The 18,558-nt window shown below is 45.6% G+C and overlaps 1 long non-coding RNA gene across 2 annotated transcripts; it reads left to right on the top strand.

Moving 5' to 3' along the window:
* Positions 1 to 6,819: 6,819 nt before the first annotated feature.
* On the top strand, positions 6,820 to 17,766 carry LOC136012777 (uncharacterized). Of its 2 annotated transcripts, none has more exons than XR_010611956.1 (3): positions 6,820 to 6,884; positions 17,217 to 17,406; positions 17,549 to 17,766. It is a non-coding gene; the product is annotated as an uncharacterized LOC136012777 (long non-coding RNA). The 2 variants fall into 2 exon arrangements; XR_010611957.1 differs by lacking the exon at positions 6,820 to 6,884 and adding an exon at positions 14,991 to 15,009 and having other exon boundaries at positions 17,221 to 17,406.
* Positions 17,767 to 18,558: the final 792 nt, after the last annotated feature.

Below are 18,558 nucleotides of genomic sequence, written 5' to 3'. Positions count from 1 at the left end.
TCTGTATCTGCAGTGGCTCACATTTCTTACGTTTACAAAGCTGAGTAAGGTTGTGTAAAAGTCCAGTTTCAAAGACTTCAAAGCTATTTTTAACATCTCACTAACCTACCCCCTAGCAGAGCAATCAGATGACTACAGAGCCAACTTCTTGATGGGCATTGCTCTCCTGCTGACCTTAGGTCTCTTCCTCTTGAAGGCATGAAGCTTGTTATCAAATGAAAACTCTTTCCATGGGTTGTAAAAGTTTCTTTAACACTTCTTTTCCCCCCTCATTTTATGCACAAATGAACTGACTCATCGCAAATGAATTGTCTGATTGGGGTTAGAAGTGGAACCAGAGATACTGAAATACCATTACGATGGTGTTGGGACTGCTCTGTACCTAAGTGATACCATATGTTGGCCTGATTCTAGCAGTGTTTACAGTGTGACTACATCCGCTCAGTAGGGATCTGTCTGGAAAAACCGTCAGGGTGGAAAAGAATAGCTTAAGAGAGCCTCCCTGAGCAAATGCTGAAAGAGCTGCTGAGGGGCAATGCCAGAACCATCATCTCTGATGGCTTTGTTTCCTAACCAGCCAACCTGCAGAACTGCTTATGACCAGTAAAGGAAGAAGACTGCTCCAGAATGCACTCAGGAGATGCCTTTGATTCTCATTACTCGGTCTGTATGCAGTGATGATCATCAGTCCTGGGAATGGCACCCATCCAAAATGCCAAATACCACTTTGGCTTGGATTGCATGGCAGGAGAGAAACTGGAAGTTGGCAAGTGGCTCCGAGCTTTGTATCTAAACCCCACCTGCCCTATTAGGAAGTGCCCGTAGATTTTTATACTTGCATGATCCTGCTTTCTGTAGGACAGTCAGAAAAAGTCCTTACACCCAGTCTGAAACCAAAGACAGCAATGGCAAAACTCCAATTGCTAGCTTTGGGTGTAGGATTAGCCATCAGCCAGACACACTTTGGCCTGTTGTGAAGAGAAATAAATCCCACAAAGTCCTTATAGTCACACACAAGAGGAGCATGGCTGATACCTCATTTATATCTCATAATTACTGCGATTGTAAAATTCCTAACTTTAAACAGAACTTCTTTGGCACTGTTCCCTAAACATTTCCTTTTGAAGTCCATCATTTACTCCTATCATGAAGCTCAAAATCTCCCAGAATCTGAAAGATATTTGATCCAATCCCACAACTGCCATCCCACAAGCATGTAAATAAAACAAAGATTCTGTGAATGGGGATCTCAAGCAGTTGTGGGGAGAATAAGGCATTAGCAAAAGATGACTCCACCATTGTTCTCCTAATTGATAAAAGACAGACCACTGTTATTTTGCATAATGCTGTTACCACAGAAGCCTCAAGCAACTTAACAGAAGATCCTGTGTAATCGAGACCCATTTCTGGATGCTGAAAACGTTCCTGTGAAGTTACTCCACTCCAAGTGCTTAAAAAAAAAAGGAGCAAAGTGAGTGAGGCGATATCTCTGCTTCCTCTTTTTAATTGAAAAAATGGCTTTTGGATGAATTCACTTCATCTTTCCTCTGCAAATTGCTTTTCCTGAGCTGCATTTCTTCTCTGAGCTCCTTCCCAGTCATGCCACAGCTCCAAGGTGTGCTTTGATGCTACATCACTCCTGCCTGGTGGGTCGCTCCTCTCCTCCCAAGCCCAGAAGAGCTGGAGAAAATACGAAAGCAGCTCTATGTGATCCCGTTCCCACAGCAGTCTTCCACTCAGTGCTTGTTCATCACCTGAGCTTGGCATCAGGCAGGTTCATGTTTGTGACAGCGAAAGCAGCCAAGCAAATTGGGCGAGGTTACAAAGAACTCAGGATAGCTTTGCAAGGGGTACTCATAAATGTACACCTACATTTACCATGATTATTAGATCTTCTGTTGAATATTACTGCATGTTTAGAAGAAATTCAAAGGAAAACATGCAAAAGGGAGCAGCACTCTTGTATAGTGTATGAGTGTCATCCTAATGCAGAGGTTGTACCTTAGAGGACAAAAACAAAGTCCTGGCAACCCAAAGGAATTGCCTGTAAATTCAAAGGGGATTAAAACATGGGATTTCATAGCTCATCTCTGCAGGGTGTCCAAGCAAATCTTAACAGAGACCTTACTAAATTGTCCTTTCAGGAGCTCCCAAGAAAAAACAACTGCTGACCCCTAAAGCCTCTCATGGGATTGCAGTGGGATCATGTATGCAACACACTCTGAATAGGGCTGGTCCTATATGAGCTTTGATCAAATGCTACCGTGCAAGCCTCTGGGGTAAACGTGCAGGTTGAGGACCAGTCCATCCCTTCGAAGTTAAAGTGGTGAATGCTGGTTTAGAGCCATAGCAGCATCTGTCCCAGGTAGGGGAGAAGGAGAAACCATCTGCTCTCTGAAACTGGAGCAATGAAGGGCAAGAGCCACCAAAGCGCTTAGGAGGTTATACCACTCTGTATATGATACCATAGCAAGTTAGACACTGCACTGAGTGAGCTCCCATGAAACGTGCCTCATTTCCTTCCCAGCTCTACCACATAACTATTTATGTCCTCCCAGGGCTGATCTAGACCTCAAATTCGCCTTTTGTGTGCAACCAAGATGCAGTTTATGTTGCGTTTTGGGGAAAAGCTCCAAGGAAGTTTTAGGTCCATGCACATCAGATGAAAAATGGCCATCTTTGAACATAAATTATTATCATAGAATCATAGAATAGTTGGGGTTGGAAAGGACCTCAAGATCATCTAGTTCCAACCCCCCTGCCATGGGCAGGGACACCTCACACTAAACCATCCCACACAAGGCTTCATCCAACCTGGCCTTGAACACTGCCAGGGATGGAGCACTCACAACCTCCCTGGGCAACCGATTCCAGTGCCTCACCACCCTAACAGGAAAGAATTTCCTCCTTATATCCAATCTAAACTTCCCCCGGTGAAGTTTGAACCCGTTACCCCTTATCCTGTCACTACAGTCCCTGATGAAGAGTCCATCCCCAGCATCCCTATAGGCCCCCTTCAGATACTGGAAGGCTGCTATGGGGTCTCCACGCAGCCTTCTCTTCTCCAGGCTGAACAGACCCAACTTCCTCAGCCTGTCTTCATACGGGAGGTGCTCCATTCCCCTGATCATCCTCGTGGCCCTCCTCTGGTCTTGTTCCAGCAGTTCCATGTCCTTTTTATGTTGAGGACACCAGAACTGCACACAATACTCCAGGTGAGGTCTCACAAGAGCAGAGTAATAAATTATTATCCTTTTCTCCCTTTCAAAAAGCAAGTGTGTAAGCAAACCAACCAAAAGCAAAGGCTGTGATTTTCCTTGCATTCTTCTAGCTGGGACCTCCTGCCCTTTCCCTCCTGCCATTGAGGAAAAAAGTGCTGCGCTTCTGGTTGTTTGGCAGCTGCTCACAGGCCTGCATGAGAAGTGATGTGCTGGGGAAATCTGAATTCCAGTGTGACAAGGGCCTTCAAGCAAAGGAAAAATCGACGAATGTGTACAGAGGAGCTAAACAGTCACCAATGGTCCCTAAAACTTCAAGGAAAGCGTTTGGTATTCTTTAAGTGGACAGCATGAGTAGTTGGGTGAAATTGAGAAAAGGAAGCTATAGCTTTTGGAACCAGGGAGCTCTTATTGAGATACGCTTTCTAATAGCACCCCAGGAGAAAAGCAAAAGCTGTGTGGTTTCAGAAGCTTCAAGCTGGACAAGACAAAGCCCTGGTGGATGAAACAGAGTCCATCGATTAAGAAGAGTCAATAATCTTGCTTGGGGATGGGGTGAACTGTTGGCCTCATGTCATGTGTCTTTTCCATTCCCCACTCCTGTGATACTTTAAAAAAAGACTGACCCAATCCAGGGATTACACAAAGAATGCACTTCAACAAAGGGAAAGGCATGGCCTTTCTGCTCACCCTCCAGGACCACAAGAGGGGATGGTCTGAATAGTCAGGATTACATTCCTGGCTGTGTCTAGCAAATGCTGTGTGCCATGAGAGGAAAAATAAATGCACCCTTTCATTAGAATATTTTCTCTGTGTTCTCCTGTAAGCCGTGTGTCAAATGGAGGCAGTGACAGCCCTTGAAGCCATTCCTGCTCAACAGCATGTCTGAGATGTTAGTTATTCCTGTGTCTGTGCGAGAGCTGGCTAGTCCCAAGTGCGGCTCAGCAATTAGGATATTAATAGTCCTATTACTCTGCACCATCTAGTTCACTTTAAAATTCATGGTGCAGTTAGCCGAGGCTTTTTCAAAGCAGGAAAAGTACAGAGATGCAGGAAGACTGAATCAGAGCAGTGTTTTGAAATGCATCGAGCAACCATTTAATTAGAGAAGGGAGCTCTAATATTGTGTTCCAAATGATTACTTATTTATATGCTCCTCAAATAGTGCTATTTTTAAACCAGGTTTTGAAGAGAAGACAATTTGTATTTTTGCGTGCAGACAGTCCTGAAGTTAAATGAGCTTCCAGCACAGTGCTGCCCTAGAGAAGCAGGAAAAGTCTCAGTGCCGGTCCTTCTGGGTCTTCTGCTGCCTCATGGCATCAAGAGTGCTAGAGATCAAGATAGGCACCTCAAGTCAGGCAGGCTTGCCAGCTTCTCCCCACTGTCTTTCTGCAACAACTCATGGCCTGATGCTGTTAGGACATGGGTTTGGAGGTGCCCAAGAGCCTGGGGAGATTAACAGGAAGAAAGGTAGGTGTCTGGGGAGGGTGAGCTGGCATTTTGCCTCCTGGTGAGAAAGAGGGTTTTGAACTTCTAAACTGTGTGCCTTTGTGGGTTGAGGTGCCGGCAGGGTTTTTGTCTTACAGTACTGAAGTGAAATTGAAGGCAAACCCTGGGCCCAAGCGATGAGCTTCATCCTTTACTCCTCTGATGTTTGCTGAATGCACCGGTATAGAGTGTGAAGTTCATTAGAGCATCATTTTATGCCCGTTTTTCTCTGGTCTGAATAACCACACAAGTTGCAGAGAAACAAAATGTTGGCTCCAACAGATATTTGAAAACTTCAGTTTTTCTTCAGAATGGAGCTGAGGAGGGCCTGTGTGGGGAGGAATTAATGTTTGCTGAGTTCCTAAATAAATTTGAGCCCAGCTTCAGAGACTGAAAGCCCAGTGGCTTCTCTCAGTTCCCTCCCTAACAAAGGGCTGGACCCAAGTGCACTGAAGTCAAAGAAGGAGACTGTCATTGACATCAAAGGGTGTTGCATCAGACTCAATGAAGGACAGTCTCAGCCAGGGACCAGCAGAAGTAGTAGCATGTGATGTACGTGACCAACTGCCACTAACCAACCACTCAGATTCCAGGCATTAAGTGCCGCAAAGAGCAAACAATTCATGAAAATGTGCCAAAAAAAATAAAAGAAAAATGTGTAAGGAAACTGCAATGTGTTTGTGGGTATTCTGTGAGCAGAAAAATATGTTGTATTTGTGGAATAAATTAGGCCCTGAGAAGTGTTCTTTTAGCTCAGAGTAGTGGGCAGTCAAGTCAATCGAGCTAAAGTTTCCTTTCTCTTGACAAAGGAAGCAGGTAAGTATGGAGACATGGATGAAATCAGTTTGATTTCATTTTTAAAGTGGGAGTTGCCAATTGTATCCCATTTCAATAGTTCTCATCCTTTGGGTGATGGCTTTTGCTGCTATCTAAATGTTTTGGTTTATTCTCTCACGAATGCTGACAAGCTTTGGTCTGGTGTTTATCCATATCAGACACTGCAAAGCTCATCCAGCCTCTTATCTCCTTCTGATGAGATTACCGTAATGCCCTGCCACGGGGTTTGCCAGGCTGCTTCCTCTGGCAGGGAATACCACCACTGTGAGAGCATCATGCACAGGACGAAATCCAGTGCATTTTATTCTGACCACATCATGCCTTTTGCTGGCTATAAACAAAAAGGATTAACTAAAAATGGGAATATCTGCAGCTGGGACCCTGATCAATTAGGAAATGAGGTAACACCAAGAGCAGGTATCTCTCTAATATGGTGAGCAATAGCTGTGTAGAGGCAGCATGGTAAAGGTCAGGCTCGAAGCTTTGACTCACATTTGGTCCTCTCTAGACAAACATGTTAGGGCTGCTTCGGGACTGGTCTGTACCTCATTTATGGGCTCTCCCAGGAAATCAGAAGCACCCATTTAACTCTTTCCTGGGAGGATTTGCACTTGGTGACAAGGAACAGGGTGGAGGTGGGACTGTCCATGCTTACAACACAGGATAGTGCTTCTGATGGTGGTTAAAAAGAGTCTGTCAGGAGCCTGTGAGGAACCTATGGCTATTCACACACAGGCAGACCACACCTCCAGTAAGCAATGCAGGATCAGAGGCAAAGGATGAAAGCAGTTTGAGGGCATAAACAAGCCATTTCTGGAGAAAGCCACAAAGGTTTTTCAGGTAAGGGATCAGACCCTTAAAGACAGGGAGCATCGAGAAAGACAGGACTCTAGGATAAACTTCTTGTTTTCTGTGTATGCTAGCAACCACCACAGCTGCTTAGCTGCAGGCTTGGGATGAGGGTTAAAGCTGTATTCATTAAAAACTGTGTTTTAGTTTGGCTTCTAAGGTAGGATAACAACAAGAGCCACACGGCTCCAGGGACTGTCCCACTGCTGACCGAGCTGCTGAAAGCTCCAGCTCTCCTTACAGACAGTGGTTATAAATCAGATGGTTATAAATCAGGTGGTCATAAATGCTCTCAGATGCCAACCAGTTCTCAATCCCAACAAGCAAGTGCTGCTTTCTATCCAAACATCGCAAAGCACTCTACAAGCCTTCACAGGCACACACTCATAGAGACTGTTTCATGTCCAGACACTGAAAAAGGTTGGATGACTTCTTCAAGGTCACACAGGAAATCAGCGTGGCAGAGGCTGCAGGTTTCTTCAGTCCCCAAAGGTAACACACCTCCTTGCTTCCCCGGTCTCTGTCATTGAGCATCAGTCTTTGGCCCTCTTTGCCTTTCAGCTGTTCAATGGACTGCTGCTGCTCTCTGCATGATCAAAATCTTGTTCGATACATTTCTCTTGCTACTGGTGTTATTTATAACTGCTCTTACCTTTGACCAGAGTGGTGGGTTCTTTTAAAGTGTGTTCAGCCCTTGGTTTTGCTTTAAGTTCTGTGGGTGTCTTTTGTGCAGCAGGTGCTGCTCAAAATTAATTGTTTGCTTTGAAATCGTACTCTCATCTATTGATTTTCAGGTACATCAGTTGTTCCATTAGGGCTCTCACTTCCCACATGCTTCTCGTGAGCACCACGTTTTACTTCTCTCACAGCCAATGTTTCTTCACTCTGGTCTCCATAACACAAACTGTTTTCTGATTGCCAAACCAATACCTCACCCTTTTTGTCTGTCACAGACAAAAGGCTACTGAGTGTGGCTCTGAGGCTTATTAAAGTTCACAGCATCACTTGTTTAAAGGTGGGGTTTTTTTTAAGTTACCGTGTCAAATGTGCTTAGCATGCAGTGTTGGCTTGCTGCAGTGGTGGGTGTCTGCAAGCTCTGCCATGCTTCTGCTGATGGCAGGCAGGAAAGTGCTTGGAGAGCCCTTTGGAAGAAAATGGCTTGGCTTGATGGCACTGCTGGGGATTTTCACATCTCTGCCAAGCCTGGGGATGGTCTCTGCACTGCAAGGCAAGCACCCCTTCCCCACCTCTCTGGAGATGCAGCAGAGAAATGGGAAGAGAGCAGGCCAGTCTGGACTGTGACCCCACTGAGGACCTTTCTACCAGAGGCATAACTGCTGTAGCAAGCACTTGGCCTGTGACCTTGGCTTGGCACCATTACAGGAGTGGATTTACTGCTGGGGATTAAGTGGGCCTTTGCCATTCCTCTCCATTAACACCGTCCAGCACATGGGTGGTGTCACAAGATGATACAGAAAGCTCTGCGACTGCCCCTTTTGCAGCAGTATCCAGCTTTGGCATCCTGCTTGTGTACATCTCCAGAGCCATGCTGGCCACTCAGTAGTGGATTTAAGCTCTTTGGTCCAGTCTGAGAATGGTGTAAACAGATAGATAGAAAAAATACATACCTATAGAATCAGTGTCATAGAATGGTTTGTGTTGGAAAAGACCTTAAAGCTCATCCAGTTCCAGCCCCCCTGCCATGAGCAGGGACAGCTTCCACTAGACCAGGTTGCTCAAAGCCACATCCAGCCTGGCCTTGAGCACTGCAAGGAATACTGTCCCAGACCATCTCTCTACATGAAAGAGGTTGGGTGAGTCTGCCCTGCAAGGACTGTCTTCTGAATCATGGTCTCCCACTTTCCAGCTAATGAACTGTATGATGTTGTCTCAACTTCCCTCCCTCATGACCCTGACCTTTCAGTGCAGCAGGAAATGCTTTTGGTCTTGCACTGGCAACATATCTGCCTTGTACTCTTGCTTCCAGCTCCTGGGAACTATCCAAGTTATTCTTCAAAAAGCACATCATAATACACTCGGTGGTCTCCAAGTCTTGGCTTTGCTTTGCTCTGTAGTTTGCACTACAGGGAAGTCAAAAGCAGAGGGGAAAGGTCTGATATTTCTAGTAATTATACAACCTAAAATCAGACCTAAAAGGTAGAGAATAATATACACAAGAATAGCATAAACTAGTGTCTCTGTCCCTTTACTTGCGTGCACTGTTCCGGAGCAATTTGGCTTCTTGTGTCCTGAGCTTATGCATGTACCTAACATTGCCTGGGTGAAGTCTCCCTTGGCTTCTGTATTCTCCTTGTAGCACACCAGCATGCTGGTTCCTTCTGAGCCCTTTTGCCTCTATGTACAGAGAAATAGAAAACAACAATTCTTCCGCTGTGCCTTCATGGTGCAAAGGAAATGCTGCTTCCCACTTCTCCTTGGAATCCATCAAAGTGACTTCACATGATGAGCAGAATGATGAGCAGACCTTTTACTGATGATAATTTGTACTCACTTAGCCCTTAGCATTTGTGTCCTCAAAGCCTGAGAAAGAGTCCATTTCCCAGGGCACCAAACCAGTGCACCTGGGACAGGATGAACTTGTCTGGGGTTTCTCATTTCATTTTTCAGGGATTTGGTTGGGTTTTGTTTAGGTGTTTGTTTACTGTTCACCTGCTCTTTCTGATCCACTTTTCACCTTTAAAAGCTCTGCTGTACTTTGCATGGTCATTACTCTGAGAGTTGTTTCTACCTTGTTAGCTTCTGCCCCTGGCTGAGGCGTCTTCCAGGTGTCTCCCTGAGGCTTTCTTTTGCTTTTACCAAGGTTAAAGACGGGCAGAAAGCTCTGTGTTCAATGGCTTCAAGGAGCTGACATGCAATTCCCTAGTTGCTGATGAAGTGTTCTTGATTTTCCTTTGCTGAGGGAGGGTATCTGCCATTTTCAGACACTGCCCACTGCCAAAGGTAGATTATCTAGTTTAGCGGTGCCTTTGCCATTTTCTTCCTGCCTTTGCTTTGCTCTGCTTTGCTTCACCTGAAGGAAAAGGGCTCGTCAGCTTTGTAAGATCTCAAAAAGACAGGTCTCGCTTGCTGGGAGCAGGTTAAAAGCTATTTGGTGAGCAAAGCTCCAGGCCTTTGCTTAAACGCAACTCATGCAGGCGGGCTCCCTCAACAGTGCTGGCACCTTTGGCTTATCATGGAACCATGAAAAAAGGAGAAATCACTCAGTTCCAGTCACAAAGAGCAGCAAATATTGCAAGTCAAAGCCCCCTAATGCTGTTGTGGAGTGCAGACAGTTCCTCCCCGCCCCAAGCCAACCCTTCTCAAGCTGTCATCTGTGTAGGTGAGTTTGCAACTGAGAGGTCTGTGGCCCTACTCAGCAGCAGCTTAGATGGCTGTAGCTGTGATGACTAGGAATGACTTCCTGGTTTCTCGCTCTGCGCATGGAGAATCTGGTCTGCAGAACGTGGGGGAGCTGCCCCCCCCGCTTCTTTTTTGAAAGAAGCCTCCCTCAGAATAAGTTGGTTTGAGTTCTGGGAAGGGTTTTTGTAGGGTTTTATTACATCCAGAGGCTTCGGGATTTTTTTTTTTGTCATTACAGGCCACAAAGTTGCATTTTCTTCACATTACTGAATCAAGTCAGAAATCTAAAGGCAGCAACTACTGTGCAAACGCTGCAGCTAATGGCACACATGCAAACAAGCTCTTTCTGGTGAAAGGTGAGCACAGAGAAACGAGTGGAAGAGAAAAAGTAAAATGAACGAAATAATGCCAGCAAAAACAAAATCTGAGAAGAAGAGCTTCTTCCTTTTTTTGTTAGGTTTTGGTGCTAAGTTTCTCCTTGTTATGTGCTCGGGTGACCACACCATATAAAGCATACTCGTTGTACACATAGTATGCATGTATTTAAAGTATATACCATTGAATTTGGCATGCATTATTCTCGTAACATTCCTGTTTCATGGTTTTACAGTCTGTAGTGGTGGGTAGCTGGGTTTAATGAGCCTGAGGCTCAAACTTACCCAGGTGACCTGAGAAGTCAGAGGGGATGGGTTTCCTGTGCCCTAGGCTAGTTTAATTTCTCTGCTCTCTGTTGCAGATCTGGGAGATCTCGAGCCCTGTGCAAGTGCCTAGTGTCTTTGGAGGAGAGGCCAGATGGACAAATAGCAAGTAGGCATTCGCAAGCCTCAGGTGCTGTCTCAGGCTCTGCCACAAGCTTGCCTTGAGTCTTTGGACAAACTCTTCATTTTCTAGTTTAGTGTTTTTCATCTGCTGGAACACACAAAGCAGCTTACCTGTTTTACTGGAGTGGGGAAAATCGATCAGTTCCTATTTTAAGTGGAACTTGGAACAGCTGATGCTTAACTTTGTTAAAAAGCTATCAAAGACAAACAATTGAGATAGAAATCACATAAACTGTAGCCAGCTGCTTGTATTATTATTGATTTCATTTTGCATTTCTAGAGTAAGTTATCCTAGAAGGACTTGGAATAGAAACAGCAAACCTTTACGTGGTTCTGTCCCAGGAGATGATAGACCAGAGATCCTGTATCTGGCTGCACAATACATTTATGTGTACAGATCGCACAGTATTACCTCTCCTTGCACCCTTGCCTGGCTCACGTCTCTAGACCACCAGTGTTACAGCTGAATAGCTGATGTTATTGCCGTTGTGTAGAGCCAATTGCCTGCCATCATCCTGTCAGGCACTTATACCTAGTTCTCCTAATGTAATTTATATTAAGCCAATTTATATTACACAGTGAGTGCCTGGTGGAGAAGGTACCCACAGGAGGCTTGCGTGCTGTTTTCCCTCACTGGTATTTAGCTGATTTTCTGACAGGTATTACTTCTCCCCATAGGCTTTGCCTCATTTACATCCCTAGACCATTAAACCTGCAAGAACACGGTTACTTCAAGAACAGCCCCTGTTTTTCAGGAGTTACTTTGCTGCCCTCTCTGTGGGATACAGGATGAGTATCTATCACCCGGCCCTCCAGAAGCCCAGGCAGTGCACTTTAATTTTATTTGGTCTCAGACCAGTCCTGTCCAGGTATGTTTGCATTTCTATTTAATTTAGTTCTGGTTGTGTTTGCTTCTTTTTCTCTGTTTAGATTTTCTCCAGGAAACATGCAATTTGCTCAGCTTCTGGAGGTGCCATTCTTTTCACCGTCTTCCAGTAACAGACCCAATTCTAATTGGGATTTTTGCCTATGTGAGTTAGTTGACCTTTACGTCAGAGGAATTACACTACTGGAAAACTGATGACAGCTCTTCCAAATCCTGTTAAGTTTCTGTTGTTGGAATTCAGCTTTTTTACTTATTTTTCATATGTATTTTCATCTTTTAGATCCATATAGTGCTGTGCTAGCTGTGTGCTTTGGGAGTATTAGGAAATGGTCTAGCACACAACCCAAAAATAGATGTAAGCCATTTCAAGTCATCTTAAGGGGTTGGGAAGGAATAGACATCATGGCCATTACATTTACCTGCAATATCTGGTGCCTAGTATGGAAAGGCAAAGGAGGTATTAATCCCCTCTTTCTGCTTTGTTCCCCATTAAATCTATGCCAGGCTATGATATAAACTTGCATTCACAGACACATTTCTGCCAGGTGAACCTACAAAGTCCTTTATAGAGCAAATGTGATGAATCACTGTTCCCTCGTTGCTGTTGTTTAGGAGCTGAACACGTTCCTCTTCTTCTGCCTTGTCCCTCTGCAGAGGGGTCAGTTAAGGTGCCTACTGAAAGGCACTGCCCATCAGACTGGGTGTAAGGAGTTTGACGGCCAAAGACATCTGGACGTGATGTCCTCATATGCTGCAGGCTGCAGCGTGGGTCAGCCAGCCCAGGCAGAGGGTTCAACCATGTATTTTTCTTTTGACCTATTTTCTGAGTGACATTTTATGCTTCCCCTTATTGTTCTCTACCAAGTCAGCACCATGACAGCCTTGGGGCAATGTGCTTTCAAGATCCCAAGGGCCAGCACAAGCCCACCGGTGCTGGACACCCTGCCAGATCCCACCGCACTTCACTGATTTCAATAGCCATCAGATTAAATCCTCCTGTTTGCAAATCCTCTTTCCAGAAGGCAGCCTGCACTGCGCAACAGGGGTAGAGAATACCCTGCAAAGTCCAGGCCAGCACTTAAGCTGAAGATGTACCCTTTATTTTTTTCAGTGGCTTTGATTTTTAGCTCTGTAGAATTTTTCAGGCTTTGGCTCCCAACGTTTCCTAAAGCAATTATGTGACTTTGAGAAAAAAAAACAATTCATTTTTGCCACTTCTCCAGCTCTGCCAGCTGTTCATGGCTTTATAGAGAATCTTGCGCTGTTTGGTGTCTTGCCTAAAGTTGCATGATATTAATCAAAGCAGCTCAGCCTTCACTGAAAAATAAATCCCCAGCTCCATCCCTGAGCCCGAAGCTTTGAACTGGCCACAACATGCACATGATGCCCTGGCTGCACCTCTCACCAGCTCCAGCCATGCAAGGTGTAGCCCACCAACATGACCCAAGCCATGGGCATGGCCTGACCAGTAGTACTACACAACAATTTTCATTGTAGCTGTCTGCAGGGCTCCTGTGAATTAACACAATGCGACATTTACCAGCACAATGCGACATTTACTGGAGGGGCAGTGGGGTGTTAGTCGTCCCCCCTCCACGCATGTTAGCTCCAGCTGGCATGGCACGTGCTCCCGTACCACAAAACATGGTCTTGTAGCTGCACATCCCCCCATTCCGATCGGGGCCATCCCTGGAATAACAAATAAACAAATAAATGAAAAGTTCAGCACAGGAAAGATTAAGCTTTTCAAAAGGAAGTAAATTATTGAATGGCAGTATTTCAAGGAAATGATTTTATCGCTCTGAAATTTTATCTGTCCTTTAAAAAACAAACAACCTGGGTAACTACTTTTTCAGGCTACGTTTTGCTGGCAGTTTTTATCTGCAGAAAGGATTAGCTTATCCGTGGATGGAACGTGCTGCACACACCCTGTTCTCATGCAGAGTCATGCAGCCGGGAGCTGTGCTTCCAGCTCAGCTCTAGAACATTTTTCTGTAGCTAACTCAGATGACTGCAAAGACCATTAGAACATTTTATAGTTGGAATTTGCAGGAGCACACTGTACCCAGAAGGAAAATGATCATTGATAGGGGAAGTACAAGATCTGTGATCCCTGTAATTATGCAGATGATCCTCTCCAGAGGTCTGTGGTATGTGAGCAGGTCCACAATGATGGCTTTGGCTGCAGCACTTTAATAGTCCACTGAAATCCAGCTGTTCCTGCTCTCAAATCCACTTGGCTGCAGCCCTGACTGGCACATCAGCATGAATGGTTTTGTCTCTCACAGGGGACATGCACAACATCCAAAAGACACCCTGAAGTGATGCTTTCTCAGGGCAGTTTGTGTTGTTGCCCTGTTGAGCCCCAGCAGAAGTTTGTACCTTGCAGCTCACTGGTGATAGAGACATCAGGCATGTGGAGATGACTGACTTTTGGAGGGAGATGCCACCATCACTAGCACAGGTTGGCAGCACGCAGGGCAGTCGCTTTCTCCAAAAATCTCAAGTCAAAACGCGGCCCAAGGAAGGATCCCTTGACATAAATACCTAGGTACAAAGAAAACCTTCTCTTCTCATGGTAATGTTTCTGCTCAACATGCAACCTGGTGCAAGAGCTGCACATTTCCCAGCATGAAACCAAACTCATTCATGCACTAAGACCTTGGAAGGCTCCACACAAGAAGATCACCCGGTGGTATTTACATTACAATCTCCTGAAGGGCATTGCAGGAATCAAAAGAATTAGGAACAGAAAGAGGTTCTCCTCAAGGGTTTGAGAGCTGCAGCACTGGTTGGCAAAACAGATGGTGCAAAAATGTCTAAGCTTTACTGCGGGTTCCCTGCCTTGCCAGGTGACATCCATCCTGCTCCCATAAACACTCTGTTCCCATAAAACCGTGTCCTCACAGGAGAAGCCAAACCATCCTAAGGTTAGAGGGCTGCAAATTTCTAGTGACCCCAGGGTGGCTTTTTGGTGGGGAATATGATCCCTGTTGATCTTGTGGAAACTATAGTTCTTCCTAACTCTGGTGGTTTATCAGGGAGCTGAAAGAAACATCCAGCTGGGTGATGTCTCTGCATTCAGTAAATGATCCTGCCGTTCCCCACTCCCCCCAGACCAGGACCTGGTTGTGCTGTACCCATCAGTAGCAAGATGCAGCTCCTTCCCTGTCAAACTTACTCCTCTGGTGGGCAGGACAGGTTGGGAATAAGGAAATGTTGTTCCAGTGTTCCTGATAAGGACCCAGAGGAAGCGTAGAAAAAAAGTGCTTTTTGCACAAAGCTGTAAAGGACAACTGTTTCAAATCTGGGAAACAAGCCTGAATTTCTTGACTCTTAGTGCTCTCTCCCTTTTGGCAGTAACCTAATGCACTTCTCTGGTCTCAGGGAGCTGGGACTGCCTATCTCCAGGGCAGAAGACACAGCCAGGCTGACACAGAAGGAAACTTTGGTGGATCCTTCTTGGAATTGCTCATCAGGCTTTTTTCGTATGACTTAATACAGCTGGCCGCAGCATGGAAGCTGCAACGACCACAGGCCTGCAGTTCTGGTAGGGAAAATAGCCTGGACTTTAGCTTTTGGTAATATTTTTACCCCAGAAGCTGTGCACCCAAAACCTGCGCACCCAAAACCTGCATTATTCCCAGTGCAGGTTGTCTGGGCCTGATGTGAATTCACGTGTGCAGCTCACTCCACAAAAAAGGCTGTAGAAGGTGAAAACGAGAATTTCAACAGCCAGGCACAGAGAAGGGATGGCACATCAAGTACTATTTGCTTACCGTCAGGTAGCATTGAAGGGAGCCAGAAAGTAGAGGACAGAGTCCTTCCGCAGTGCCTAGTCCCAGAATAAAAACTAGATAGATCCATTCCCAGATGCCATTATAAAAGTGCAACAGGCAGATTCAAGTCAAGAATGAAGGCTGTTGTGCAAAAGCATGGTTGGAAGACAAATGGCTAAAGGGCTAGGGGAATGTGCAGGGCAGAAACCAGGATTTATAGGCAGGACACAGCCTCTGTGTGTGTTTCACCTTCCAACAGTCCATTTATACAGGGAAAGGCTTAGCTGAGCTAAACCTGGTGTTGGAAGCCTATGGGATAAAGAGCTGCCCATTCAGGAGTGCCCCAGAGAGACGTAATCCTATGGAAATGCATTTAGTGGGGATGAAACATTTTCTGGTATCTGGGGGAGGATGGGGTGGGTCTGGAAAGAAACCACAGGCAAACCACAAAGTAGAGGAAGCTGCAATGGCACAAGGAAGCCTGGCTGAATCGGTGGCACCACGTTTCACTGCTCAACAGCAAAAGTGTGGGGCTGGGAAGAGGAATGGGGTAGTGCCTGGGGGAGCTAGAAAGCAGTGTGGGAGGGTGGTCCCCTCATACGAGGGAGAGGAAGGTTGTCAGTGGTTACCACTGTGCTTTTGGGAAGGAGGAGCAGGTCAGAAAAAGCAGCTTCACCCCCCTTGCCTGCTTGCCAGCTTTAACGGGAAAAGAGTGCTGGCTGCTAATAAATGTTTCACGTTTGTGAATCAGCTTTTCTGGCTGCTCTAAACTTCCCTCTAAGCCCAGTGATGGCTGGTGATCCGCCCTTCAAGCTGTCTTGGTTGGGGGTCAGGGTATTTGGAATATCCCAGGGGAAGCACCGCTCCTGCCAGGGAGACGTTGAGGCGCTGACAGGGCATCTGCTTGCACCCCTGGGGATCCTGGCTCAGCAAGACTTTAGCCTCAGGACCTGGGCTCACTCACAAGGACGCTGCCCTGATGGATCAGCAGCCCCTCGCCAACACGGGGCTCTCCTTCGCTTGTGCTGCAGATCACAGCGCTCGAGACATTGAAATGTATATGTATGTATGTCCATATGCATGAACATGTAAGAAGTCAAACAAAGCATTATAAACGTGCAGTGAAAAAATAACAATCTGGCTTCTTTGATTAAACATTTTGATTTACTGGGATAAACAATAGGTTTATTGCTCTGCGCTGTGTAACTGTTATTGGAGAACACATCTGGTCACTGAGTAGAAATGCACTTTTTGTAACGCCAAAGCACTCTAAAATGTGAGGGAGAAACAACTGTCAAACTGGATCTATATATTAAAAAGAGAAAAAAACAGCCAGAAATGTCAAATAAATTTTGAGTTATATATACTTGAAGAGGCTGTGGAAGGGCATGGCTCTTGAATATTATTGTGGCCAATCTATGACATTTATAGCTCTTTTCCTGCCTGGTGACTGGAGGCTTCTCCATTTCTGTTGAGCAGCGGCAGCCGCTGTGACACGATACCAGAAAGATTTACTCTTTTTTCCTAAGTTCAGATATGGAGCTGCAGCCATTTGAGATTCAGGCCGTGCTGGAGATCACATGGAAAGGTAGTGAATTCTGCTAAGTACATGGATAAATGCAGGGAGCAGAGTGTTTGTCTCCAGCTTGGTGAACCTGGAGGGAGGCACAGCTCCTGCTCCTCAGCCCTTACTGCTGGATGTCAAGCCAAGGATTCAGAAATGTTGTCTAAGAAATGTCGTCTCATGGCTGTCAGGACTTATCACCCGCACAGAATGGGGAAAAAGCCCCAAACAAACTCACAACAGAGTTAAGGAGATTAGAGGGACTGAGCAGTGAGACCTCACTTGGGTCTCTTTCAGTTCTTTAAAGAGGCATAAAAAGGGGCTTCAGAATATTGCCGGGGGGATGGGGGCAAGGGGAGTTGTCTGCTGCTTGTTTTGCTGCATTAGAAATTCACATTGCCCTTGTTTTCCCAGGAAGACTCAACTGATGAAGGACTTCCACAGTCCTTCATCAGTTGCACAGGAGCACTGCAGCTACCAGCAACCTCTTTCCTCTGGCTCACTGCTCTCCCAGTCATCCTTACACATGGACAACACTGGAAAGCCATGTTTTCAATGGTGACCAGCACTTTGCACCACTCAGCCTGCAGCATCCTAAAAGGAGGTGAGAAAGGCTGGGCTGGGCAGGGCCTTGAGCAACTTGCTCTAGTGGAAGGTGTCCCTGCCCGTGGGGAAGGGTTGGAACTGGATGGGCTTTAGGGTCCCTCCCAACCCAAACCATTCTGTGATTCTGTGATTTCTGAAAGCAATGAAGACACACAGTGAGAAAGAAGCCAAGCTGTCTGGAGATCTCCAATGTGGCAGCCACAAATGAAGGCTTTCCACACAAACAACCTAAATAAAGCTCAGACTGGGTGCAGAATTCACCTTTCTCTTTGTAAAACTTTACTTATAAAGCACTGTTAGCCTGGGAGAAACACGGGACCTCCTAGAGCTGTAGGGCGATATATGTGCGAGCTGAATTTAAGGGAAGAGATTGATTAACGTTCAAGACCAGGTAGGACACAGCTTTGGGTGAGATGGTTTAGTGTGAGGTGTCCCTGCCCATGGGGTTGGAGCTAGATGATCATAAGGTCCTTTCCAGCCCAAACCATTCTATGATTCTATGATTAATGGACACTGGGAGAAGAGATTTGTGTCATCTTTAAAAATATACACTCACTTGTGCAGATATCTCACACAGCAGACAACCACATCATAGAGGAAGAAAGCATCTGTTAAAAACTGGTTTTCTCTTACATTAACTGGGGTTTTCAAGCTGCTACACTCATGGCTGTGTGCTACCAAGCAGTATTGTCACATCCAAGCGTGCAAGAAAGCATGAGTCACGTCCCTTTGAAATCAGGAAATGAGCTTTTAAAAGTACCCATTTTCTACAGAAAAGGCTCAGAACACCCTGTTGATATATTTCATTTTTCTCTCTAAATATATGGGGTGGGGGGAGGGTGTCACAGCTTTGGAAAGAAAGTGAAAATTTTCACAAAAAAATCTAATGTAGTATTTTAATGTAATCCTCTGATTCCCAATGACGATGCCTGATGGGATCCATTAAGTGACACTTGCACTTAATTTGTGAGTCTTAGTGCCTGGAAACTGGATCCACGATTGTCTTGCAAAAATGCAAACAAATCACAAAGGTCCACAGCAACAAAAGAACTTAATAAAGAAAAGATGTTAATAATACAACTGCTGTATTCTTGTATTGCTCTGCTTCTTAAACCAGCCTCCATCGCCCTTCTAGTTTCTTCTAATGAAA

Source organism: Lathamus discolor, chromosome 4 (assembly GCF_037157495.1).
Source record: "Lathamus discolor isolate bLatDis1 chromosome 4, bLatDis1.hap1, whole genome shotgun sequence".
In the NCBI taxonomy this organism is placed as follows: Eukaryota; Metazoa; Chordata; class Aves; order Psittaciformes; family Psittacidae; genus Lathamus; species Lathamus discolor.
Note: the sequence above shows the minus strand (reverse complement) of the source record. Positions and strands in the feature narration are given on the sequence as shown.